Genomic DNA, 24,992 nt, shown 5'->3' with positions numbered 1-24,992 from the left:
CACCTGGAGTATTGTGTGCAGATTTGGTCTCCAGGGTTAAGGAAGGACATCCTGGCTGTGGAGGAGGAGCAGCATAGGTTCACTAGGTTAATTCCTGGGATGTCCGGACTGTCTTACGCAGAGAGGTTAGAGAGACTGGGCTTTTACACGCTGGAATTAAGGAGATTGAGGGGGGATCTGATTGAGACATATAAGATTATTAAGGGATTGGACAAGATAGAAGCAGGAAATATGTTCCAGATGCTGGGAGTCCAGTACCAGAGGGCATGGTTTAAGAATAAGGGGTAGGTCATTTAGGACAGAGTTGAAGAGGAACTTCTTCTCCCAGAGAGTTGTGGAGGTGTGGAACGTGCTGCCTCAGAAGGCAGTGGAGGCCAATTCTCTGGATGCTTTCAAGAAGGAGCTAGATAGGTATCTTATGGATAGGGGAATCAAGGGTTATGGGGACAAGGCAGGAACTGGGTATTGATAGTAGATGATCAGCCATAATTTCAGAATGGCGGTGCAGGCTCGAAGGGCTGAATGGTCTACTTCTGCACCTATTGTTTATTGTCTATTGTCTATCCAGGGGTGGTACTTCACCATTCTTAGAATTCGGAATTTACCAAAGTGGCAGTGGGTTCTTTTGCGAGTCAGGGAATTGTATGACAGGTTAGAGAGAATACTTTGTCACATGAGAACAAGCTGAGTGAGCTTGGGATGTTCTCTTTGGAGCGAAGGAGGATGAGAGGTGACTTGATGGAAGTGTACAAGATGTTAAGAGGCACAGATCAGGTGCCAGCCAATGACTTCTTCCTAGTGCGGAAATCACAAATACCTGGGACATAATGTTCCAGTGCTTGGAAAAGATAGTAGGGGGAGGGTGTAAAAACTAAATTTGTACACGGAGAGTGGGTGGATGCCTGCCAAGGGTAGAAACAGATACAGCAGCGACATTTACGAGGGGTGATTGATAAGTTCGTGGCCTAAGGTAGAAGGCGATGAGTTATACAGCTCTTGTCACATGCACATGCAGTTCAACTCTTTCAATGATTATGCAGAAAGTTTGAGAAAACAGTGGTGAGCCACTTCCTTGGAGCGCTTCATTCCTTCTGGTGAAGAGAGTGCTACGATTCAAGATTCATGATTGTTTAATGTCATTTGCAGTACACAAGTGTAAAGGAAAACAAAACTTAATTGTTGCTCCAGATCCGATGCAGCACAAAAGAAAACACAATAAGTTAAAGGACACAATAATAAAAAGGAACATAATAAATATTGTATAAATACCCAAGGTGGTTTAAATACATAGTAAATTTGTATGTCCGTAACGTGACACAAGACATAGAAGTGTATGGACATAAGGTGACTCTGACAGGAAATGATAAAACAGTGGTAGAGGTGGTGGGGGTTATGGTGGGGTGGAGGTGTTGTTTAGTATTACTGCTTGTGGAAACTCACTGTCTTTGAGTCTGATGGTCCTAGCTTGGCAAAACCACAAGGATTTAGTCCCAACAATGTTGAAGGAATGGCAATAAATTTCCAAAACAGGATTGTATATGACTTGGAGCGAATTCTACAGTGGCAGTGTTCAGATGTGCCTACTCTCCTTGTTCTTCCTTGAGGAAGGCACCATGATGTTTGGAAATGATGTTAAGTAACTGGTGTATTTTGTAAATGTACACGCTGCAATCATTCTGCACTAGTGCTAGAAAGAATGAATCTTATGGTGAGGGATGGATTGAAAGGAAAGTGTCTGTTTTGTTGTTTTATGTAGAAACAAGAGATTATTGCCCTCACTAGAGTCATAAAGTCATTGAGAAATAAAGCACAGAGGCAGGCTCCTTGGCTCATCTGGTCCATGCCAAAACCATTTAAACTGCCTACTCCCATCAGCCCACACCAGGATCACAGCTCTTCATGCCCGTCTTCCATGTACCTATCCAACCTTAAATGTTGAAATCGTGCTCACATGCACCACTTGTGCTGGCAGCTCATTCCACACTCACAACCCTCTGAGTGAATAAGTTTCTCCTTATGCTCCTATTAAACTTTTCTCCTTTCACCCTTAACACATAAGCACTGGTTATAATCCCACTCAACCTCAGTAGAAAAAGCCTGCTTGCATTTACCCGATCTATACCCCTCATAATTTTGTATACCTCTATCAAATCTCCTTTCATTCTTCCACGTGGTAAAGAATACAGTCCTAATGTATTCAATCTTTTCTGATAACTCAGGTCCTACTTGTAAGTTTTCAACCTTATTTACATCTTTCCTCTAGGTTGGTGACCGAAACTGCACACAATACTCCAAATCAGGCCTTACCAATGTCTTATACATCCCATCTCTTGTACTCAATACATTAATTTATGAAGGCCAATGTGCTAAAAGCTTTCTTTATGACCCTATCTACCTATGACAAAACTTTCAACAAATTTTGGACCTGTATTCCCAAATCCCTTTGTTCCACCACATGCCTCGCTGCCCTACCATTCACAGTGTAAGACCCACCCTGGTTAGTCCTACCAAAGAGCAATACCTTGCACTGGTCTGCACTAAGTTCCATCTCCTATTTTTCAGACAAGTTTTCCAGCTGTTGCAGATCTCTCTGTAAGCCATGATAGCCTTCCTCGCTGTCCATGACACCCCAATCTTGGTGTTATCCACAAATTTGCAGATCCAGTTAACCATATTATCATCCAGATCATTGATATAGATGAGAAACCACAATGGACCCAGTGCCAATCCCTGTGGCACTCCACTAGTCACAGGCCTCCAGTCAGAGAGGCAACCACCTACAACCACTCTCTGGCTTTTCTCACAAATGCAATGTCTAATCCAATTTACTACCTCAACTTGAATGCCGATTGACTGAAGCTTCTTGATCAACCTCCCATGCAGGACCTAGTCAAATGCCTAAAAATCCATGTAGATAATATCCACTGCCTTGCCTTCATCTACTTTCCTTCTAATTTCCTCAAAGACTCTATAAGATTGGTTAGAGATGACATACCATGCATGAGGCCATGCTGATTTTTCTGAATCAGTCCATGTCTATCCAAATACTTATATACCTGGTCCCTTAGAATACCTTCCAATAACTTTCCCACAACTGATGTCAAACTCACCAGCCTCTAATCTCCTGCATTATGTTAAGAGCTTTTTTAAAAACAGAATAACAACATTGGCTATCCTCCAATCTTCTGATTCCTCTCCTGTCACTCAGGATGATTTAAGTATCTTTGCTGGGGCCCTGGCAATTTCTGCACCTGCCTTTCGTAGGGTCTGAGGGAACACCTTGTCAAGTCCTGGGGATTGATCCAGCCTGATTTGCCTCAGGATAGCAAACACCTCCTCCTCTGCACTCTGTGCAGTGTTGATGAGATTGATGCTGCTTTGCCTCACTTCTATAGACTCTGTGTTCATCTCCTGAGTAAATACAGATGCAAAAAAAATTATTTAAAATCTCCTCCATCTCTTTTGGCTCCACTGATGGATTACCAGTCTGATTTTACAGAGTGCCAATTTTGACCCTTGCAATTCTTTTGGTCTTAAAATGTCTATAGAATCCCTGAGGATTCTCCTTCATTTTGTCTGCTGGAGCAGTGTGTTACATGCCCACAGCTTGATCACGGGACAGTGGGATGCTGTAATGGTCTTGTGAGTGAGATGATGTAATGGTCTCATAAAACAGAGAACATAGAATAGTACAGCACAGTACAGGCCCTTCAGCCCACAATGTTGTGCCGACCCCCAAACCCTACCTTCCATATAACCCCCCACCTTAAATTCCTCCATATACCTGTCCAGTAGTCTCTTAAATTTCACTAGTGTATCTGCCTCCACCATTGACTCAGGCAGTGCATTCCACGCACCAACCACTCTCTGAGTAAAAAACCTTCCTCTAATATCCTCCTTGAACTTCCCACCCTTTACCTTAAAGCCATGTCCTCTTGTATTGAGCAGTGGCGCCCTGGGGAAGAGGTGCTGGCTGTCCACTCTATCTATTCCTCTTAATATCTTGTACACCTCTATCATGTCTCCTCTCATCCTTCTTCTCTCCAGAGAGTAAAGCCCTAGCTCCCTTAACCTCTGATCATAATGCATACTCTCTAAACCAGGCAGCATCCTGGTAAATCTCCTCTGTACCCTTTCCAATGCTTCCACATCCTTCCTATAGTGAGGCGACCAGAACTGGACACAGTACTCCAAGTGTGGCCTAACCAGAGTTTTATAGAGCTGCATCATTACCTCGCGACTCTTAAACTCTATCCCTCGACTTATGAAAGGTAACACCACATAAGCTTTCTTAACTACCCTATCTACCTGTGAGGCAACTTTCAGGGATCTGTGGACATATACCCCCAGATCCCTCTGCTCCTCCACACCACCAAGTAACCTGCCATTTACTTTACTTTGTACTCTGCCTTGGAGTTTGCCCTTCCAAAGTGTACCACCTCACACTTCTCCAGGTTGAACTCCATCTGCCACTTCTCAGCCCACTTCTGCATTCTATCAATGTCTCTCTGCAATCTTCAACAATCCTCTACACTATCTATAACACCACTAACCTTTCTGTCGTCTGAAAACTTGCCAACCCATCCTTCTACCCCCACATCCAGGTCATTAATAAAAACCACGAGAAGTAGAGGTCCCAGAACCGATCCTTGAGGGACACCACTAGTCACACCCTCCAATCCGAATGTACTCCCTCCACCACGACCCTCTGCCTTCTGCAGGCAGGCCAATTCTGAATCCACCTGGCCAAACTTCCCTGGATCACATGCCTTCTGATTTTCTGAATAAGCCTACCGCGTGGAACCTTGTCAAATGCCTTACTAAAATCTATGTAGATCACATCCACTGCACTACTCTCATCCATATGCCTGGTCACCTCCTCAAAGAACTCTATCAGGCTTGTTGGACACGATCTGCCCTTCACAAAGCCATATTGACTATCCCTCATCAGACCACGATTCTCTAAATGCCCATCGATCCCATCTCTAATTACCCGGACTATCGCTACTACCTTTTTTGAACAAGGGGACAAAATTCGCCTCCCTCCAATCCTCTGGTACCATTCCCATGGACAACGAGGACATAAAGATCCTAGCCAGAGGCTCAGCAATCTCTTCCCTCGCCTTGTGGAACAGCCTGGGGAATATTCCATCAGGCCCCGGGGACTTATCCATCCTAATGTATTTTAACAATTCCAACACCTCCTCTCCCTTAATACCAACATGCTCCAGAACATCAACCTCACTCATATTGTTCTCACCACCATCAAGTTCCCTCTCATTGGTGAATACCGAAGAGAAGTATTCATTGAAGACCTCGCTCACTTATACAGCCTCCAGGCACATCTTCCCACCTTTTTCTCTAATCAGTCCTACCTTCACTCCTGTCATCCTTTTGTTCTTCACATAATTGAAGAATGCCTTGAGGTTTTCCTTTACCCTACTCGCCAAGGCCTTCTCATGCCTCCTTCTTGCTCTTCTCAGCCCATTCTTAAGCTCCCTTCTTGCTACCCTATATTCCTCAATAGACCCATCTGATCCTTGCTTCCTAACCCTCATGTATGCTGCCTTCTTCCACCTGACTAGATTTTCCACCTCACTTGTCACCCATGGTTCTTTCACCCTACCACTCTTTATCTTCCTCACTGGGGCAAATTTATCCCTAACATCCTGCAAGAGATCCCTAAACATCGACCACATGTCCATAGTACATTTCCCTGCAAAAACATCATCCCAATTCACACCCATAAGTTCTTGCCTTATAGCCTCATAATTTGCCCTTCCCCAATTAAAAATTTTTCTGTGTTCTCTGATTCTATCCTTATCCATGATAATGCTAAAGGCCAGGGAGCGGTAGTCACTGTCCCCCAGATGCTCACCCACTGAGACATCTGTGACCTGATCCAGTTCGCTACCTAATACTAGACCTAGTATGGTATTCCCCCTAGTCAGCCTGTCAACATACTGTGACAGGAATCCATCCTGGACACACTTAACAAACTCTGACCCGTCTAAACCATTAGAACTAATCAGGTGCCAACAAATATTAGGGAAGTTAAAGTCACCCATGATAACAACACTGTTACTTTTGCACCTTTCCAAAATCTGCCTCCCAATCTGCTCCTTGGTATCTTTGCTGCTACCGGGGGTCCTATAGAATACTGCCAGTAGAGTAACGGCTCCCTTCCTGTTCCTGATTTCCACCCATACTGACTCAAAAGACGATCCTGCTACATTACCCACCCTTTCTGTAGCTGTAATAGTATCCCTAACCAGTAATGCCACCCCTCCTTCCCTTCCCCCCCATCCCTTTTAAAGAACTGAAATCCAGGAATATTGAGAATCCATTCCTGCCCTGGTGCCAGCCAAGTCTCTGTAATGGCCACTACATCATAATTCCAAGTATGTATCCAAGCCCTTTGTTCCTGATGCTTCTTGCATTGAAGTACATGCACTTTAGCCCTTCTACCTCACTACCTTTACACCCTTTATTCTGCTTCTCTTTTCTCAAAGCCTCTCTATATGTTAGATCTGGCTTTACTCCATGGACTTCTTTCACAGCTCTATCGATCCAGGTCCCATCCCCCCTGCAAATTAGTTTAAACCCTCCTGAACCACACTAGCAAATCTACCTGAAAGGATATTGCTCCCCCTTGAGTTCAGGTGCAACCCTTCCAATCTGTACAGGTCCCACCTTCCCCAGAAGAGATCCCAATGATCCAAAAATCTAAAACCCTGCCCCCTGCACCAACTCCTCAGCCACGCATTCAACTGCCTTCTCCTCCAATTCTTACCATCACTATCACGTAGTACTGGCAGCAATCCTGAGAACACCACCCTTGAGGTCCTGTTCTTCAGCCTTCTGCCTAGTTCCCGAAACTTACATTTCAGGATTTCATCCCTCTTTTTGCCTATGTCATTGGTACCAACATGCTATAGGAATGATCTAATTGTATTGTGAGCATTATGTCATTATCTCGTGATGGGCATGATGTAATTGTCTCATGACCGTGGGGTGATGTGATGTCACGTGATGGTATGGTATAAAAGAAAAAGCCTGCCACGGTGACACAGTTCTCATTTTTATTTTTAGTGTAACGTTGCACCGACAGTTTCGAAAATCGCTGCCAGTTTTTGTTTGTTGCACCTTTGTTTTACCTTTACAGTCTAGTATTGGAGAGTGAAGACCTTAATAAAGTACGGGAACAAATGACTGAGTGAAGTTAATGTTGTTCAGCTTCTTGGGAATGATCGACCTTTTTACTCTTCATTCAGGAATTGTGGCAGGCACATTTGGGTAAAATCCCTGCCAGGGTGGGAAGGTTTGTGCAGTGACCACCCTCCAGTCAAAAGGTCAGTTCCTTTATTTTTTTGTGATTCCTTTGGACAAGGCATCTCTTGCCTGAGATCAACAGATTCGTCATTGTTTCGAAGAAATCTTTGTTTCCGGGAAGTCTCTCCTTAATGACTGTATAAATCACATGGACTTTTGAATTTACCACTTTAAGTCTGTGCTTGGATGAGAACTCGTTAAGAACAGATTATAAGTTTGACTGTTTGTTCGATATATAACTGTTAGCTTCCGGTTAAGTTAGTCGTTCGTTTACTTTTCCATGTTTTGAGTAAAGGTTAATAAATATCGTTGTTTGTTTATAAAACCTGACTCATTTTGATATCCATTGTTGCTGGACACATGACAAGTGATTCCGAATGTGTCCTTAGGGGGTGTGAGGGGAAATAGAAGTCATCGGATGGCTTTCAAGATCCTTAGGGGAGAGGGCCAGTAAGCAGCAGCCTAACTTGAGGCATGAGACCTGACCGACCATGTCAACTCACTTCCATCATCAACATCCGATAGGCATTCCCAGCTTGATATTAATTTATCCCCATTAATGATGAACAAATACGTACGGCACACTATCCATTAGTCTGAAACGGTGACGCCTTGAATTCTAATCCTGCCTCGAAACAGAAACTACAGAAAGTGCGTCAATACAACTTTACATACCTGAAATATAGTTTTATTCTGTCCCTGTCAGGTCAGCAACACCTCATGTGTCTTATTTGTAATACTATACTGTCTAATGAAGGCATGAAACCATCAAGGTTGCAGGAACACTTCTGTAAGCAACCTGAAAAGGCTACTTATGGTATTATTCAGTTCCAGAAGATGAAAGAAGTATTTGAGGGGTGTTGTGCACAGATGTCATTTGCCAAGAAAGCTAAAAATGACCATGATAGTGATCTCATTGCTCCTTATAACTGTAACACACTGAATGTTCCACAGTTAAAGTAATGGTTTCTCTGTAGCAGCAACGTTTGGGTTATGACTAGAGATAACGGGACTTTGGAATTCAGTGGCTACCCAACAGGAGAAGTGCTGTTCTTTCTTGTGTGTCTGGGAGCCCGGTTTTTCGCGGTCTTTTGTCGAGGAGAGATGAAGAGGGAAGACGCGTGTGGAGAGAGCTGGTAGACCACCGGACGGAGTGGACTGGGTTCTGAGGGTCCGATGGTCGGTAACATTCGGAGGAGACCAATGGTGGAAGAATGACTACTGAGTGAGATCCTTCGTAATTTTGACTTTGACTTGGGCCCTTTTTTGTTTTGTTTTTTTTCATTACTAACCCTATACTCAGATTAAGATTCTTAAAGTCTATCATTTAATTACATATGGTGTACTTTCTGATATCTTGCGTTGTGGGTTTGTAACTGGAGATGCATTACACAGCATCCACACTAACGTGATTACCCAGTTTGGTGGGGCTGAAGGCTGATTCCCCTCAACGAACAAGAGCTGGGCGAGCCTGAAGGTTACATAACATTTCCAACATGAAAGCAAAGTGTGGAAAATCTCATACAATTGGTGTAAGATTAATAATGCCTGCTGTATCAGATGTACTCACCACTGTTCTTAAAATAGATATCAGTATTTTAAAATCAATTTCTTTGTGTAATAACTCAGTAGCTCGTCATATTGACAAAATGAGCAAAGACACTGAGTATCAACTATGCACAGAGCTACAAAAAAACAGAATTTGAGATGCAACTGGATGAATCAACTGTGTGAGACAATGAGGCATTACTAATGGCATATGTACAGTTTATCAAAAATGGAAAAGTTTATGAAGAGATTCTCTTTTGTAAAAAATTTAAAACAAATATCAATACAGAATCAATCTACAACAAGCTCAAAATGTGTATTGAGGATAAATGTATTCTGATTAGGAACTTGATTTCTTGTGCAACAGATGGAGCACCAGATATGACAGGTCACCATGCTGGTGTAGTGGCATTCATGTAAAAAGAAATTCCAAGTCTGTTTGCAATCCATTGTGTAATTCATCATCAACATTGTGTAATTCATTTCAAGTGATCATAACACCATTAGTTTCAACTTGATCATGGACAAGGATAGATCTGGTCCTAGAGTTGAGGTTCTGAACTGGAAGAAGGCCAAATTTGAAGAAATGAGAAAGGATCTAAAAAGCGTGGATTGGGACAGGTTGTTCTCTGGCAAGGATGCAATCAGTAAGTGGGAAGCCTTCAAAGGAGAAATTTTGAGAGTGCAGAGCTTGTATGTTCTTGTCAGGATTAAAGGCAAAGTGAATAGGAATAAGGAACCTTGGTTCTCAAGAGATATTGCAACTCTGATAAAGAAGAAGAGAGAGTTGTATGACATCTATAGGAAACAGGGAGTAAATAAGGTGCTTGAGGAGTATAAAAAGTGCAAGGAAATACTTAAGAAGGAAATCAGGAAGGCTAAAAGAAGATATGAGGTTGCCTTGGCAGTCAAAGTGAAGGATAATCCAAAGAGCTTTTACAGATATATTAAGAGTAAAAGGATTGTAAGGGATAAAATTGGTCCTCTTGAAGATCAGAGTAGTCGGCTATGTGCGGAACCAAAAGAAATGGGGGAGATCTTAAATGGGTTGTTTTTGCGTCTATATTTACTAAGGAAACTGGCATGAAGTCTATGGAATTAAGGGAAACAAGTAGTGAGATCATGAAAACAGTACAGATTGAAAAGGAGGAGGTGCTTGCTATCTTGAAGCAAACTAAAGTGGATAAATCCCCAGGACCTGACAGGGTATTCCCTCGGACCTTGAAGGAGACTAGTGTTGAAATTGCAAGGGCCCTGGCAGATATATTTAAAACGTCGGTGTCTACGGGTGAGGTGCTAGAGGATTGGTGAATGGTTCATGTTGTTCCGTTGTTTAAAAAAGGATCGAAAAGTAATCTGGGAAATTATAGGCCGGTAAGTTTGACGTTGGTAGTGGGTAAATTATTGGAGAGAATACTAAGAGACAGAATCTACAAGCATTTGGATAGACAGGGACTTATTAGGGAGAGTCAACATGGCTTTGTGAGTGGTAGGTCATATTCGACCAATCTATTGGAGTTTTTCGAGGAGGTTACCAGGAAAGTGGATGAAGGGAAGGCAGTGAATGTTGTCTACATGGGCTTCAGTAAGGCCTTTGACAAGGTCCCGCATGGGAGGTTAGTTAGGAAAATTCAGTCGCTAGGTATACATAGAGAGGTGGTAAATTAGATTAGACATTGGCTCAATGGAAGAAGCCAAAGAGTGGTAGTAGAGAATTGCTTCTCACAGTGGAGGTGTAGTGTGCAGTGAGGAAGGTTTTCAAAGTTTGCAGAGGGACTTGGACCAGCTGGAAAAATGGGCAGAAAAATGGCAGATGGAGTTTAATACAAACAAGTGTGAGGTATTGCACTTTGGAAGGACAAACCAACGTAGAACATACAGGGTAAACGGTAAGGCACTGAGGAGTGCAGTAGAACAGAGGGATCTGGGAATACAGATACAAAATTCCCTAAAAGTGGCATCACAGGTAGATAGGGTCGTAAAGAGAGCATTGGCCTTTATTAATCCAAGTATTGAGTATAAGAGCTGGAATGTTCTGATGAGGTTGTATAAGGCATTGGTGAGGCCAGATCTCGAGTATTGTGTTCAGTTTTGGTCACCAAATTACAGGAAGGATATTAATAAGGTTGAAAGAGTGCAGAGAAGGTTTACAAGGATGTTGCCGGGACTTGAGAAACTCAGTTACAGAGAAAGGTTGAATAGGTTAGGACTTTATTCCCTGGAGCGTAGAAGAATGAGGGGAGATTTGATAGAGGTATATAAAATTATAATGGGTATAGACAGAGTGAATACAAGCAGGCTTTTTCCACTGAGGCAAGGGGAGTAAAAAACCAGAGGACATGGGTTAAGGGTGAGGGGAGAAAAATTTAAAAGGAACATGGGGGGGGGGGGCTTCTTCACACAGAGAGTGGTGGGAGTGTGAAATGAGCTGCCAGACGAGGTGGTAAATGCAGGTTCTTTTTTAACATTTAAGAATAAATTGGACAGAATAAATTGGATGGGAGGTGTATGGAGGGATATGGTCCATGTGCAGGTCAGTGGGACTAGGCAGAAAATGGTTCGGCACAGCCCAGAAGGGCCAAAAGGCCTGTTTTTGTGCTGTAGCTTTTCTATGGTTTCTAACATCTCGCAGCCAGAAACCTCAGCCAGTGTTTTTTTTCAAGCATGGCTCTTGTAATATCTGCTGTCAACAAAATTAAAGCTCATCCATTAAATAGCAGAATATTTCTGAGGAGAAGATGGCAGCGCGACGCAGCTTGCAGTGGCCACTCCGGTGAATGATGTCTGTTATCTGTCAAGTAGCGTGCCGTGCTCAATCCTGATTTGATGGAGACTGACGTGAGAAGCACGGAGGAACATCTGGTGAAACTGCTGAAATGCCTGTTTCGCTGCCGCTGTTACTGTATGATCCAGAATCTCCGGAGGGGAAGGCCCCGAATTCTTGGCTTTGCTTGTTGCTGGGCGGCTGGGGCGGGGTCGAAGTGCTCGGCAGTGGGTGGTGCTCGGTGCTCGGTGTTGGAGGGCTGGTCGGAAGCTCAAAATTTTCTGACGGACTCAAGAGTCGGCTGCGGTTGGGTGCTTCCAATGCATCGGCAAGTTTGCGGTGCTTGGAGGTTCATGGCAGGGAGAGTTTCTCCCTTCTACCATCTGTGTGAGATGATGGAGCTATCAGGACTTGAGACTTTTTCTTACCGTGCTCATGGTCTGCTCTTTATCAAATTACGGTATTGCTTTGCACTGTTGTAACTATATGTTATAATTATGTGGTTTTGACAGTTTTAGTCTTGGTTTCTCCTGTGTTTCTGTGATATCTTTCTGGAGGAACATTCCCTAAATCATTTTTTAATGCATGCATTTCTAAATGACAATAAACGATGACTGAGTGTCCTCATAATCCAATCTAATTTCACCAGTTATGGCAAGATAACAATGAAGAGTTTGAACACTTGCTTCTTCACACTGAAGTAGGTTGTTTTCAAAAAGACTGCTGCTTAAAACTTTTCTTTGATCTTTTTGATACATTGGTTGAATTTTTGCTCAAAGTCGAAGAGAACTTGGGAAACAAGATTGAACTTCTACTTGGAGATGTGGCATACCTAGCTGATCTGTATGACAAAATGAACATGCTAAGTATGAAAATGCAGGGTGAATTTCAATTTAATCCAGGCAAAAAGTACAGTGTCCACTTTTATTGGAAAATTTGAAATGTATAAGCAAAACATTGAGAGAAGAATGTTCTCACAGTTTCCCTTCATGGAAAGTATGGTTCTCTCTTCCACAGATGGTGATTTGCAAAATTACTACTTAGACCTGCAGTCACTGAAGAAAGATTTTCAGACTCAATTCTAGGATTTGAATGATCTGGCAATTCCAAACTGGATAATTAAGCCATTTCTTCGCAAGGTGGAAGAACAAGAAGAGAGCTTGCAAGAAGAAATTAACAAAATTCAGAATGATGAAAAAGCAAAAATGCTTTTCAAAACTTTCGGCTTTTGTGGTATGTGGCTACGCCGTCATATGAAGTTTCCTGGTCTTTGGATAACAGCCTAACTGCTCTTCATTGCAATTCCATCCTCCTTCCTTGTTGAAAGAAACTTCAGTGCAGTGAACCGCATGCTCACAAAAAACAGAAACCACTTGGACATTGTTCCGTGTGGGGACTTGAGGCCTTTGCTGTCACAATTTGAACCAGATATTTCAACTCTTGCTAAAAACCATCAAGCTCAAGGATCACTTTGATATCGAAGCTGCTGTACAGAGCACAGGTACTGTGTAAACTAGGTTTAAGGACAAATAAAAATTTAAAGCTGTATCATTTTTCTTATGTTAACATAAGGTAGAAATGTTTTTACACTGTGGGGGCTCCGGGAAGTATTTTGTGCTCAAGAGGAGCGTTGGCAAGTATGAAGGTGCCAAAGAGGGATGATGGCAAGTATGAAAGTGCTTTTGGGTGGCGTTGGGCTAAAAAATAAGTTGGGAAACACTGTGTTAGAACAATCTCAAGTTTCCTTTTATCCCTCCTGATTTCTTTCTTAAATGTTCTCTTGCTTTTCTTACACTCCACAAAGGTTCTGAACTTAAAGAAGGGGAACTTTGAAGGTATGAGACGTGAATTAGCTAAGATAGACTGGCAAATGACACTTAAAGGATTGACGGTGGATATGCAATGGCAAGCATTTATAGGTTGCATGGATGAACTACAACAATTGTTCATCCCAGTTTGGCAAAAGAATAAATCAAGGAAGGTAGTGCACCCGTGGCTGACAAGAGAAATTAGGGATAATATCAATTCCAAAGAAGTAGCATACAAATTAGCCAGAGAAAGTGGCTCACCTGAGGACTGGGAGGAATTCAGAGTTCAGCAGAGGAGGACAAAGGGCTTAATTAGGAAGGGGAAAAAAGATTATGAGAGAAAACTGGCAGACAACATAAAAACGGACTGTAAAAGCTTTTATAGATATGTAAAAAGGAAAAGACTGGTAAAGACAAATGTAGGTCCCCTGCAGACAGAAACAGGTGAATTGATTATGGGGAGCAAGGACATGGCAGACCAATTGAATAATTATTTTGGTTCTGTCTTCACTAAGGAGGACATAAATAATCTTCCAGAAATAGTAATGGACAGAGGGTCCAGTAAGATGGAGGAACTGAGTGAAATACATGTTAGTAGGGAAGTGGTGTTAGGTAAATTGAAGGGATTGAAGGCAGATAAATCCCCAGGGCCAGATGGTCTGCATCCTAGAGTGCTTAAGGAAGTAGCCCAAGAAATAATGGATGCATTAGTGATAATTTTTCAAAACTCGTTAGATTCTGGACTAGTTCCTGAGGATTGGAGGGTGGCTAATGTAACCCCAATTTTTAAAAAAGGAGGGAGAGAGAAACCGGGGAATTATAGACCGGTTAGCCTAACGTCGGTGGTGGGGAAACTGCTGGAGTCAGTTATCAAGGATGTGATAACAGCACATTTGGAAAGCGGAGAAATGATCGGACAAAGTCAGCATGGATTTGTGAAAGGAAAATCATGTCTGACGAATCTCATAGAATTTTTTGAGGATGTAACTAGTAGAGTGGATAGGGGAGAACCAGTGGATGTGGTATATTTGGATTTTCAAAAGGCTTTTGACAAGGTCCCACATAGGAGATTAGTGTGCAAACTTAAAGCACACGGTATTGGGGGTAAGGTATTGGTGTGGGTGGAGAATTGGTTAGCAGACAGGAAGCAAAGAGTGGGAATAAACGGGACCTTTTCAGAATGGCAGGCGGTGACTAGTGGGGTACCGCAAGGCTCAGTGCTGGGACCCCAGTTGTTTACAATATATATTAATGACTTGGATGAGGGAATTAAATGCAGCATCTCCAAGTTTGCGGATGACACGAAGCTTGGCGGCAGTGTTAGCAGTGAGGAGGATGCTAAGAGGATGCAGGGTGACTTGGATAGGTTGGGTGAGTGGGCAAACTCATGGCAGATGCAATTTAATGTGGATAAATGTGAAGTTATCCACTTTGGTGGCAAAAATAGGAAAACAGATTATTATCTGAATGGTGGCCGATTAGGAAAAGGGGAGGTGCAACGAGACCTGGGTGTCATTATACACCAGTCATTGAAAGTGGGCATGCAGGTACAGCAGGCGGTGAAAAAGGCGAATGGTATGCTGGCATTTATAGCGAGAGGATTCGAGTACAGGAGCAGGGAGGTACTACTGCAGTTGTACAAGGCCTTGGTGAGACCACACCTGGAGTATTGTGTGCAGTTTTGGTCCCCTAATCTGAGGAAAGACATCTTTGCCATAGAGGGAGTACAAAGAAGGTTCACTAGATTGATTCCTGGGATGGCAGGACTTTCATATGAAGAAAGACTGGATGAACTGGGCTTGTACTCGTTGGAATTTAGAAGACTGAGGGGGGATCTGATTGAAACGTATAAGATCCCAAAGGGATTGGACAGGCTAGATGCAGGAAGATTGTTCTCGATGTTGGGGAAGTCCAGAACGAGGGGTCACAGTTTGAGGATAGAGGGGAAGCCTTTTAGGACCGAGATTAGGAAAAACTTCTTCACACAGAGAGTGGTGAATCTGTGGAATTCTCTGCCACAGCAAACTGTTGAGGCCAGTTCATTGGCTATGTTTAAGAGGGAGTTAGATATGGCCCTTGTGGCTACAGGGGTCAGGGGGTATGGAGGGAAGGCTGTGGCAGGGTTCTGAGTTGGATGATCAGCCATGATCATAATAAATGGCGGTGCAGGCTCGAAGGGCCGAATGGCCTACTCCTGCACCTATTTTCTATGTTTCTATGTTTCTATAAGCACCTCATTTGTTGCTACCTGCCTGTACCTCCTTTTTTCCCCTTAACCAGGTCCTCTTGAGAACCAACGTTCCTCCTCTTGTTATCTTTACTTTTATTCTGACAGACACGTACAAGCTTTGTACCCTCAAAATTTTAATCTTGAAGTCCTCCCACTTACCAAGTACACCTTTGCCAGAAAACACCTTGTCCCAACCCACAATTGCTGGATCTTTTCTGATACGAACAAAATTGGTCTTCTCTAATCTAGAATCTCAACCCATGAAGCAGATGTACCTCTTTGTATAACTACTTTGAAACTAATGAGATTGTGGTCACTATATGCAAAGTGTTCCCCTACATAGACTTCTGTCACCTGCCCTGTCTCATTCCCTAACAGCTGATCCAGTATTGCACACTCTCTCATTGGGTCTTCTATGTACTGATGAAGGAAACTTTCCTGAAGACATCTGACAAACTCCATCCCATCTAGTCTTTTTACAGTATGGGATTCCCAGTCAATATGTGTAAAGTTAAAATCACTAGCTGTAACAACCTTATGTTTCTTGCAATGGTCTGTGATCTCTCTACAAATTTCTTCCTTTAAATTCCTAGAACTATTGGGTGGTCTGTAATATAGCCCCATTAATACGATCATACCTTTCTTATTTCTCAGTTCTAACCATAATGCCTCACTAGACGAGTTCTCAAAAAGCAGCACAAAAAACAGGAATGATAAGGTTGGGTTCATCAACAGTTTGGAAATCTGGTGCAGGGTTGGGGGGGGAAGAAGTTGTTCTTGAATCATTGTCTCTGGATCCTCAGATTCCTGTACCTCCACAATGATGAGAAGACAACATGGCCGAGATGTTGAGAGTCCTTTGTGATGGATGCCACCTTCGTGAAGCACTGCTTCTTGAAGATGTCCTCGATGGCAGGAAATGCTGGGCCATGATTGAACGAAGTGAGTCTATACCCTTGTGCTGCCCTTCACGATTCTGTGCTTTTTGAGCCTCCCCATTAGGCAGTGGCGCAACCAGACAGAATATTCTCCATTGTGCATCAGTAAAGATCTGTAAATCTTTGGTGACAGATAAAATCACTAATGAAGTATAGTCACTGCATGCCTTCTTCATGATTGCATCAATATGTTGGTTCCAGAACAGATCCTCTCAGGTGCAGATCCAGGAACTTGAACCTGCTCAGGTTCCACTCCTGAATCCTTAGTGAGAGCTGGTGTGTGTCCTTACAGCTTCTCCTTCCTGAAGCCCACAATCAGTTCCTTGCTCTTGCTGATATTAAATGCAAGGGTGTTGTTGAAACAACAGTAAGCCAGCTGATCTACCTCATTCATGCACATTTCCTCATTGCCATCTGAGATTTTGCCAACATCAGTCGTGTCATCAGCAAATTTATAGATGGCATTTGAGCTGTGTTTAGCCACAGAGTCATGAGTGTAGAGAGAAAGGCTAACCACGTACCTTTGAAGTGTGCCTGTCCAAAGAGGAAATGTTAGTACTGACCTGTATTGACTGCAGCTTCCTGATGAAGTCAAGGTTCAGTTGTAAAGTACAGAGTCCAGGTTTTAGGAGCTTGGTGATCAATACTGAAGGGGATCATACAGACATCCTTTATAAGCAGCTTTTCACAGTAAAAGGGAGATGTGTGGACACAAATATTAGAGGAGGTTATGAAGGGATAGAAAGAACAAGTTTTAATTTAAGGCACATAATCAAAAGGGTCAGAGTAACAGACGGATGCACGTTGTCCTGGAGTGATGGATGTACAGTGAGAGACTTCATGAATGACGAATGGTGGAGAGAGTGATCCTGCTTTTACTGACTAGTTGGAGCATCTTTAATAGTTTCTGAAGTGGGCTTTCAGCTTTATTTAGATGATGCAGGATTGACATTTCCAAGTGCACAGGGAAGATGGAAGGAGGATAGCTCAAAATGGGCTGATTTACCAAACCCACCGAGTCACTTTCAAAGTTCAAAGTAAATTTACTCTCAAAGTACATATACTGTACATCACCATATATACTACCAAGAGCTTAATTTTCTTTCAGGCATTCAGAGTAGATACAAAGAACACAATAGAATCAATGAAAACTACCAGCATTCTCATTCACATCAATCTCATTTTATTCACCCCCCATTCTCTTCACCCCAACAAGATTCTAACCCTCATTTGTATTTAGGGGCAATTTACAGTGTCCTATTAACCTTAAAAAAACAGGGATAGTAAAGGCTTTAAGGAAAATAGGCCAAATGTGAGCAAATGGGGCTGCCTTGGCATGAGCCAGCTGGGCTGAATCGGGCCTATTACTGTGCTTTCTAACCTCACGGCTCAGGGTCAGGGTCGTTTTATCAGTTTACATGCTGCTGCTCTGGCAGGAAGCTGAACAAGGTCTCAATGTCCACAAGGTCTCACTCTTCGGACAGCTGCTAAAACCAGATTCATTGTGAGCTCCCTGCATTCAGGCAAGATTGTGCTTCAGTGCAGAAGTGGTTTTACAGAACCTGAAGGTACCACATTCAACATTACCTCAGTGTTGGCTGCTCCAATGTCGTCTTAAATCATTGGCCAAGATGTGGCAAGAGAAGCTGAGGACTGTGATGGCTGAGCTACAGCACTGTGGACTGGGGAACCTTTCAGAGGGGAAGGGCAACGGCAATGACCTCATCATTTCGAAAGGCTCAGTGGAGGAAAAGGAAGTCCCATTGTCCATGACAAACTATAGTGAAGGCTGTGTGTGTCAGGGCAGGGGATGCAAAATATAAAGCATTAAGTGAGGCTTGGGGGCGGGGCACAACTTTCCCCTTCCGCAAACTTGGAACATTGTGCGCAGTTCTGGTTGCCTCACTGGATGAGGGAGCTTTAGAGAGGGTGCAGAAGAAAGATGAGAGGTGACCACATTGAAAACTCTCGAATGTTGAAAGGCCTCGATAGAGTGCATGTGGAGAGGATGTTTCCTATGGTGGGAGGGGACAGCCTCAGAGTAGAGGGATGTCCATTTAAAACAGAGATGAGAGTGGTGAGTTTGTGGAACTTGTTGCCTCAGGCAGCTGTGGAGGCCAAGTCTTTAGGTAAGTTTAAGCTGGAGATCGATAGATTCTGGATTGGTCAGGGCATGAAGGGATATGGGGAGAAGGCAGGAGATCAGGGCTGAGAGGGAAAATGGATCAGCCATGATGAAATAGCACAGCAGAGTAATTCTGCTCCTATATCTTATGAAGTTTTAACAGAATACTGCCTGGATGGGAGAGTGTGTCTTCGGAGGAAAGGCTGAGCAAGCTTGGGCTTTTCTGTTCGGAGCAAAGGAGGATGAGAGGTGACTTGATAGAGGTGTACAAGATGATCAGAAGCATAGATAGGGTAAGGAGCCAGTGCCTTCATTTCAGGGCAGCAGTGGCTATCTGGAGAGGGCATCATTTTAAGGTGATTGGAGGGATGTCAGAGGTAGGTTTTATTTTACAATTAGGGCAGTAGTTGTGTGGAACGCCCTGCCAGGGGTGGTGGAGTAGGGGCACATACATTAGGGATATTCAAGAGACTTTGAGGAAGGCACATGAGGAAAGAAAAAATGGAGGATTATGGGGGAGGGAATGGTTTGACTGATCTTAAGAGTAGTTGAAAAGGTTGGCACAACATTGTGGGCCGAAGGGCCTATACTGTGCTCGAATGTTCTATGTTCTATGTATGCATGAATATTTTTATTAGATTTACGGCACTTGAGAATTTGTAAAACATTACATGAGATGTTAAAGAGTCTATTAAATAAACACACAAATATGCACAGAATAGAGAGATATTGGCCACATGTTGGCAGAAGGGATTTGATTAGTTAGGCATTTAATGACTAGTTTAATTAGTTTTGACACACATTATGAGCTGAAGGGTTTGATCTTGTGCTGTACTGTTTGCACTATTACGTGGACTGTGCTGCCAGGGATAGTGCTAGAGGCAGGAACATTTAAGAAACTTTTAGATAGGTACTGAGATGATAGGAAAATGGAGGGCTATGTGAGAGGGAAGGGTCAGAGTAATCTTGGACAGGGTTAAAGGCTGGCAGAACATCAAAGGCTGAAAGGCTTGTACTGTGCTGTATTGATCTAATATGTATTTACATTTATTGCCTTTGTTAATGAGAACTGGGATTTGTCAAGTTTGAGAGACAAATGATATCGAAATTTGCATGTGATTTATTGCATCACACTAATATACAGTTGGCTTAACTCTTCAGTGCTAGAAAAGGGTTTATTATATATGGTCGGGTGTTGTAGGAGCAATTAATTGAGCTTATTGTTATCAGAAGTGCATGCTGTCAAATTGTTAAGCCTAATTTATTTTGTAGTGTCGTTGAGAGGATTAGAAAAGAAACAGCTTCATGTTTAGTTAAAATTAGAGTTGCTGATTGAGGATATAGATTTTGTAAACACTTAGCTATTTGCCTGACTTTATATATAAACAGTTATTTGAGAAAAATAATTTAATATATGCATATCATCGTTGCAGTCATGGGTTTATTACACATTTTTTCATTAGGGGGAATCAAAGACAAAGAATATATCCTGTGGGTAATCTCACTTGATATTTTATGCGTTCCATGAGGATATTAATTTGGTTCCAATTAGTGTCCAATTATGGACACATCAACACACTCACCAGGAACTAGATTGAAACTCCTTCACGCTGATTTCACTGCAAGCACTTTAAAAAGGCTCAAGGCAATTTGTTCATTCTTAAAGTCTGATCTAGTTTCAATCAAAATACTGTGTTCCAACACATTGTACTATCCACCCACTTGCAAATAAAGCTTCCCAAAAAGGTACTTGGTAAAATAATGGAGAAATGGGGTCTTGGAAGAATCTGTCAGCAACGAAGGAAAAGCAATCATTAGCCGTGATCAGTATGAATACAAATGGTAATTGTTATGCACAAGTAGTAAAATACTACTCTCAGCGGCCACCTCATTAGGTAAATGAGTGGAATCCTGTGTGGTCGTTTGCTTCTGTAGCCCATCCACTTCGTGGTATGTGTTGTGCATTCAGAGACGCTCTTCTGCACATCACTGTTGTAATGCATGGTTATCTGAGTTACTGTCAGCTTGAATCAGTCTGGCCATTCTCCTCTAACCTCTCTCATTAACAAAGTGTTTTCACCCACAGAACTGCCACTCACTGGACTTCTGTTTTGGCTTTTCTTATTTTTCTCTGTAAACCCTAAAGACTGTTGTGCATGAAAATCCCAGGAAGTCAGCAGTTTCTGAGAAACTCAAAACACCCCAACTGGCACCAACTTTTATGCTGGCACTGTGAAGCGTTACACAAACTGTTACGTTACAGTGCTACAATATTTGGCTGTCAAAAAGGCTTTCAACTTGGCACCTATCAGTCTGAATCTTTAGCCCTCACTGTGGATTCTGCCTGGCTAACTGAGTTTTGTAGCCCTTGCTTATATTTAGTGACAACGTTAGAGCCAGTGGAAGTGGAAATAATTAAGTGATTTCACAACAGAGTAGTAAAGCCCTCCCTACCATTGAGAACATCTACAAGGAGCGCTGCCACAGGAAAGCAGTATCCGTCATCAAGGACCTCCACCATCCAGGCCATGCTCTCTTCTCACTGCTGCTATCAGGAAGGCGGTACAGGAGCCTCAGGATCCACACCATCAGGTTCAGGAACAGTGAAAAACCCTCAACCATCAGGCTTTTGAACCAGAAGGGATAATTACACTTCACTTCACTCAACCTATCACCAAACTATGAGCTCATTTTCAAGGACTTCTCATGACATGTTCTCAATATTTATTGCTTATTTATGTATTTCTTATTATCAATATTATTTCTTTTTTGCTGTTTAGATTTGCACAGTGTGCTGTCTTTTATACATTGTCTGTCAGTCCTTTTGAGTGTGTCCTTCAAGTCAAGTTGTCACATTTTATTGTCATTTCGACCATAACTGCTGGTACAGTACACAGTAAAAATGAGACAACGTTTTTCAGGACCATGGTGCTACATGAAACAATACAAAAACTACACTGGACTACAGACTTACCCAGGACTGAAAAAAGTGCACAAAACAGTGCAGGCATTACAATAAATGATAAACAAGACAATAGGCACAGTAGAGGGCAGTAGGTTGGTGTCAGTCCAGGCTCTGGGTGTTGAAGAGTCTGATGGCTTGGGGGAAGAAACTGTTACATAGTCTGGTCATGAGAGCCTAAATGCTTCAGTGCCTTTTACCAGATGGCATGAGGGAGAAGAGTTTATATGAGGGGTGCGTAGGGTCCTTCATAATGCTGTTGGCTTTACGGATGCAATGTGTGGTGTAAATGTCTGTAGTGCAGGAAGAAAGACCCCGAAGATCTTCTCAGCTGACATCACTAACCGCTACAGGGTCTTGCGATCTGAGATTGTGCAATTTCCGAACCAGGCAGTGATGCAGCTGCTCAGGATGCTCTCAATACAACCTCTGTAGAATGTGGTGAGGATGGGGGGGGTGGGAGATGGACTTTTCTCAGCCTTCGCAGAAAGCCTTCAACGATTCTATTGTGTTTCTTGTATTTACTGTGAATGCCTGCATGAAAATGAATATCAAGGTGGTATATGATGACATATTTGTACTTTGATAATAAATTTACTTTGAACTTTGCCCTTTGACCTACATATGGTCCTGATTTGGTTGCATGGAGTCTGTACATTCCCCCTTTCCAGGTGCGGCAGCTTCCTTCTGCTATCCACAGATGTGTTTCAACAGCTAACCAGCTATAGCAAATTTCCTCAAATCAGAATCAGGTTGATTATCACTAACATACAGTATGTCATGAAATATTTTTGTTTTGTGGCAGCAGTACACTGCATTACATAAGAATTACTATAAATTAAATTAAGAATATATGAAAAATAAATAAATAGTGCAAAAGAGAGGAAAATAGTGAGGTAGTTTTCATAGGTTCATGGGCTGTTCAGGAATGTGATGGTAGAGAGGAAAAACTGTTCCTAAAATGCTATGTGTGCATCTTTAGACCCCCCCCCCCCACCATATTTCCTCCCTGATGATTGTAATGAGAAGATGGCATGTCCTGGATGGTGAGGGTCATTCATGATAGATGCTGCATCCTTGGGGCATCTCCTTTTGAAGATATACTCAATGGTGAGGAAGCAAATGTCCAAGGAGGGACGGAGTGAGTCTACAAGCCTCTAAAGCCTCTTGTGATTCTGTGCTTCTGAGTCTTCATACCAGGTGATGGTGTAATCACATCGATTGGTCTCCATGCTTCATCGGTACGAAGTTACCAACCTTGGTGACATACTAAATTTCCTTAAACTCCAAATGAAGTATAGCCATGGGGCACATCTTCTTGCATCGAACTGTGGATGTGGCAAAAGCATTTAAAGGGAACGGATAAGTGTGTGAGAGAGTAAGTTGTGTGACTAGAGGAAAATAAAAGGGAGAATAGCCCTGAGAGAATTGCTGTGCTGTGAGACAGCATAGCCTGATGGCTGAATGGTCTCTTTCTATGTTGGAACATAGAACTACAGCAGAGGAACAGGCCCTTTGGCCCAGAGTGTTGTGCCAAACCAATTAAATTAGTTATTAAATGGCCAACTGAACTAATCTCTTCTCCCTATGCAATGTCCAATTCCTTCCTCACATTCATGTGCCTATCGAAATGTTTATTCAAAATGCCTCTACCACCACTCCAGGCAGCACATTCCATGACCTCTGTTTATAAATACTTGCCCCTCACCTCTCCTTTGAAATGACCCCCTCCCACCTTAAATGCAAGCCCTCTAGTATAAGACATTTCAACCCTGGGAACAGGGTACTGTTTGTCTATTCTATCTATGTCTGTCTGTCATGGTCCGGATCGGGGTCCCTTTAAATTTACCTTGTTTATGTTACAATCCGGACCGTTGATTCCCTGTTTTCCCGTGTCCCTCGACTTTGGTAATTAGAGGCAATTAACACTCGGCTGAACCGGTAGTTTATAGTCTCCGGCTTTCAGCCGTTCGGTGCGGGAGCGTCTGCAAAGTCACGGCGTGCCAGTGTCATCTGGCCGGAGCAAGCCTTGTCTCCGCCCGAAGCCAGTGCCAGTAATTCGCCTTTCCTCACCGGAGCAACCCTGTCCAGTTACCTCGCCGAAGTGAGCCTGCAAAGTTTCCTCATCAAGGTGGGTCCGCCAGTTAACCCGCCGGAGGGAATCAAGAACCACTGTCTACTGTTCCCGGGCCAAGTTGAGAGCTCACCACTACTTAGAGGCTCTAAGCACCACATCCTGGCTCCGGCGGCATCCAAGTGCCATGTCCATGTCCTGGCTCCGGCGGCATCCAAGTTCCATGTCCACGTCCTGGCTCCGGCGGCATCCAAGTACCATATCCACGTCCTGGCTCCGGCGGCATCCAAGTACCATGTCCACGTCCTGGCTCCGGCGGCATCCAAGTGCCATGTCCACGTACTGGCTCCGGCGGCATCCAAGTACCATATCCACATCCTGGCTCCAGCGGCATCCAAGTACCATATCCACGTCCTGGCTCTGGCGGCATCCAAGTTCCATGTCCACATCCTGGCTCCGGCGACATCCAAATAGCACATCCACGTCCTGGCCCTGGCAGCGTTCAAGTACCATGTCAAGTCCTTTCCCTGGCGGCTTTCAAGTACCATGTCAAGTCCCGGCCCTGGCGGCCTGTGATTCCTGTCCTACCCCCTTGTCTGAATCCCTTCTCTGCCCCTCTCGCCTCTAGCCCTCACCTGCACTTCGGTCTAGTTCCATCACCGGAGCTAGATAGGTATTGTCTGGTGTTCATTCGTGTTAGCCTTGTCTTGTCTTGTCCTCGCCTCCGTGAGCGTAAGTCTGGCCGTCTTGCCATTGCCCCACGGGGAGTCATCTCTTGTCCTGTCCTCGCCCCCGTGGGGTAAGTCAGGCGTCTTGCCATTGCCCCGCGGGGAGTCGTGTCTTGTCTTGTCTTGTCCTTGCCTCCGTGGGGTAAGTCAGGCCATCTTGCCGTTGCCCCGCGGGGGGTTATGTCTTGTCGTGTCTTGTCCTCGCCTCTGTGGGGTAATTCAGGCCGTCTTGCCATTGCCCCGCGGAGGGTCATGAGTCCCGGCCCTATGTCCTGTACCCAAGGAGGGGGGTCCCGGCTCTCTGTTCTGTGTATGTGTCCAAGGTTCCATGTACCTGCTCTCCCGAGACCGAGGCTCTGTTTTCCATGTTCCTCCTCTCCCTAGCCCATGTCATGTCCATGCCTGGTTCTGGGGTCCGAGCCTGAGGAAGGACCCAGGTACTGGGTCCTTGCCCAGTCTCAGGCTCGGAGTCCATACCCTAGC

At 43.6% G+C, this 24,992-nt stretch overlaps 1 protein-coding gene across 1 annotated transcript in view; it reads right to left on the bottom strand.

Moving 5' to 3' along the window:
* The window catches only part of LOC134346865 (contactin-associated protein-like 5), a 1,591,243-nt gene that overhangs the window by 259,245 nt on the left and 1,307,006 nt on the right, over positions 1-24,992 (bottom strand). The gene's annotated exons all lie outside the window — the stretch shown is intronic.

The sequence above is a fragment of the Mobula hypostoma genome, chromosome 5 (assembly GCF_963921235.1).
Source record: "Mobula hypostoma chromosome 5, sMobHyp1.1, whole genome shotgun sequence".
Lineage (NCBI taxonomy): Eukaryota > Metazoa > Chordata > Chondrichthyes > Myliobatiformes > Myliobatidae > Mobula > Mobula hypostoma.
Note: the sequence above shows the minus strand (reverse complement) of the source record. Positions and strands in the feature narration are given on the sequence as shown.